This window comes from Brachyhypopomus gauderio, chromosome 5, assembly GCF_052324685.1.
Source record: "Brachyhypopomus gauderio isolate BG-103 chromosome 5, BGAUD_0.2, whole genome shotgun sequence".
NCBI lineage: Eukaryota > Metazoa > Chordata > Actinopteri > Gymnotiformes > Hypopomidae > Brachyhypopomus > Brachyhypopomus gauderio.
The window spans coordinates 6,906,820-6,909,670 of record NC_135215.1 but is presented as its reverse complement, the minus strand read 5'-3'; positions in this window follow the sequence as shown (position 1 = coordinate 6,909,670).

Sequence of the window (2,851 nt, the reverse complement as noted above, 5' to 3'; positions counted from 1 at the left end):
CCCCCCCCCCGAACCTCCCCGCTCCCGTGACTGCACAACTCGGAGCGCCAGCAATGGGAGATCGTTTACCCTCCAACTGTGTTCTGTGAACATGGCCACCACCTCCAATCCACTGAGCAGGAACAGCTGGAGACAAAATGCTTTGGGTTCGTGCTGTGCTGTGTGTGTAATGTTTTCATGTGTGATTTTTAAGGGTGACTTTGAATTGTACATAAACTTTCTCAGTGAAACAAAGATGACAGGGTCATTTTTCTGTGAGAGAAATGTCAATCTCATGATGATCAGCTGAATTTGAAGTTTTTATTGTAAATGTTTGTCTGATTGACTAAAGGCATCTTGTCTGATTGACTAAAGGCCTGTGCAGTGAATGGCATATCAAGCACTTATTTTCCACAAGCTATTATGATGAAGTTTAAATGAAGTTTAGATATCCTCCATATGCACAAGAATAAAACTTATTTTATGCATATTATGATATTTTGATTCATGATCTCTGTGTAATCCCCAGCTGTCTGTCAGCAGTAACATCTGCTTCACGGTGTTACAGAAACCTGTGTGTTATGTATCATTTAATAAAAATTAAGAAGAATTATGCTTTCTGATAATTATTTACTGTGATCAACACACCAACATTCCTCTTAGCCAAAACTGATAGTCACAATTACTCAGCACTGAGGCTCAACTAGCAATGACATGACATCGGTTTAAATAAATTCTTAGAAATACATTGTTTTAGTAAACATGTCTGACTGCCTAAGCTAATGTCTCTAACTACCGTTTGACCTCGTTTATCGTTAAGGACCTTTATGTCCAAACGTCTGATAACAAACAGCTGAAAACATATGCTTGATCTAATTTATTTATCGTTCGCCCTTAGCGACGTTATTCCTGTAATGCTAGACGTTGCCAAAGCAGATGTGTTGCTGCCCCCTGCCGGAGAGAAGCGGAGTTTTTACCATCTTCTAAACGTGAAGATACGAGGTTTTATTTCATTAGTCTAAGGCTTTATTAAATTGTGTGAAGGTTAGCACCTCTTCAGGCCTACATACTGCATTTCAAATGTGTGTGTGTGTCAGCTGTGATTTACATTTAAAGCTGGGAAGGCAAATTTGGAGAAGTCGTTTACTTATATGACTCAATAGCTCACGTTAATTAGGAGAAAAATCTGTAAGTAGACTTTAAAGCCTTTTCCTTAATTAAGTACTAATAGTATCTCTTGGTTTTAGGTACAGAGGTTACATCACAGTCTAGATTTTTTTAAACATTTTTTTTTTTTGTTTTTTTTTAAGAACGGAAATTTCAACTCTGAAACGTTTATGTATTTTCTATTTTTCTATAGAGGCGTGAACCGCAGAATCAAAATGTAAACACCACAGTTGAGGAAAACACGACCAGTTCTGACGGTTTGACTTCGTTGTCTGATGTACTGATGTGGACTAACTGTTATATATATTTTAGTATACGTAGAACATCACTCAATGGTTGTTTACTTTGGGCTAGCTATAGCTGGCCGAGGAGATGTAATTAAGGACCAGGGGGCGGAGCCTCGGCTGGGAGGCGTGGCCACGGGCCTGGCTGTGGCAGTAACGTTAACTTGTGGAAGTGCCATTCTGATGCCTCAGTGGGTCTCACAGCCGCCCTAAGCTTTAAACAAGTCTCCCCAGCAGAGGTGGACATTCCAGGTTCAGAAAGAACAATTCATGTTGTTTTTGCACAAAATTCAGTAATTTTTACATGTTTCTATAATGCTTACATTTTCTATACACACAAGGTTATCCAATAACAAAATTCTGGATCATTTTGTCTTATTTACAAATGCTTGCACACAGCAGACGTGTGGACTCGAGTCACATGACTTGGACTCGAGTCCGACTCGAGTCACTAAACTGATGACTAGTGACTTGACTCGACAACATCACCGAAGACTTGCGACTTGACTTAGACTTTACCTTTACTGACTTGGACTTGGAATCGGACTTGAGCTTTAAGACTTGAAAAGACTTGAAATTATTTTAACATAATAAACAAGTAATATAGAATCACATAACTGGATCATTTTGTATTAAATGGTGCCGTAAAATGTGAACTGCTCAGCTCAGTTTATCCGTAACCAGTCGGGGGAGAGGGGGCGGGGGGCAGCAGCGTTGAATTTGTGCGGAGAGGACAATCAACATGCTCCCAAAAATTATCCTGTTCAATTATAAAGATTATGCTGTTGTGAATAAAAGAAGAACTGCGACATGCAAGACATGTGGAGTCAGGATAAGAGATGGAGATGCAGCCACTTTAAACTTTGTTTGACATTTGAGGCTGCACAAACAAAAGTAAGTCTCTGCTATGTATGTTTAACATAATGCTATAACGGTTAGCTACCTAGCTGGGATGTGATAACTCAAGCAACTTGAGCAACTTGACTTGTGTGAGCGGTCCGCACCAACGATAATTCGAAAGGCCGGGGGGGGGGGGGTTAGGTGACGACGACAGTTGCGACATCTCACTCAAGCGAACCGAAACACTCAAACGCCTAACGTTAGTTAGTCTGACTAACTTAATATACTACTAATCAACTGCATCAATTGTGTTAAATATTGAAATTACATCTGGTGACTTGACTAGGACTTGAAGTTTAAGACTTGGGACTTGACTCGAGACTCGCTTGTATTGACTTGGGACTTGACACGAGACTTGATTGTATTGACTTGGGACTTGACTCGAGACTTGATTGTGAAGATTTGACTTACTTGTTACTTGCAACTTAGTGACTTGTTCACATGTCTGGCACACAGCATATCAAAAATGAAAACCTAAGGTTCAAAACCTTAAATATTGTATAAAATGCAAAGTTATGCAA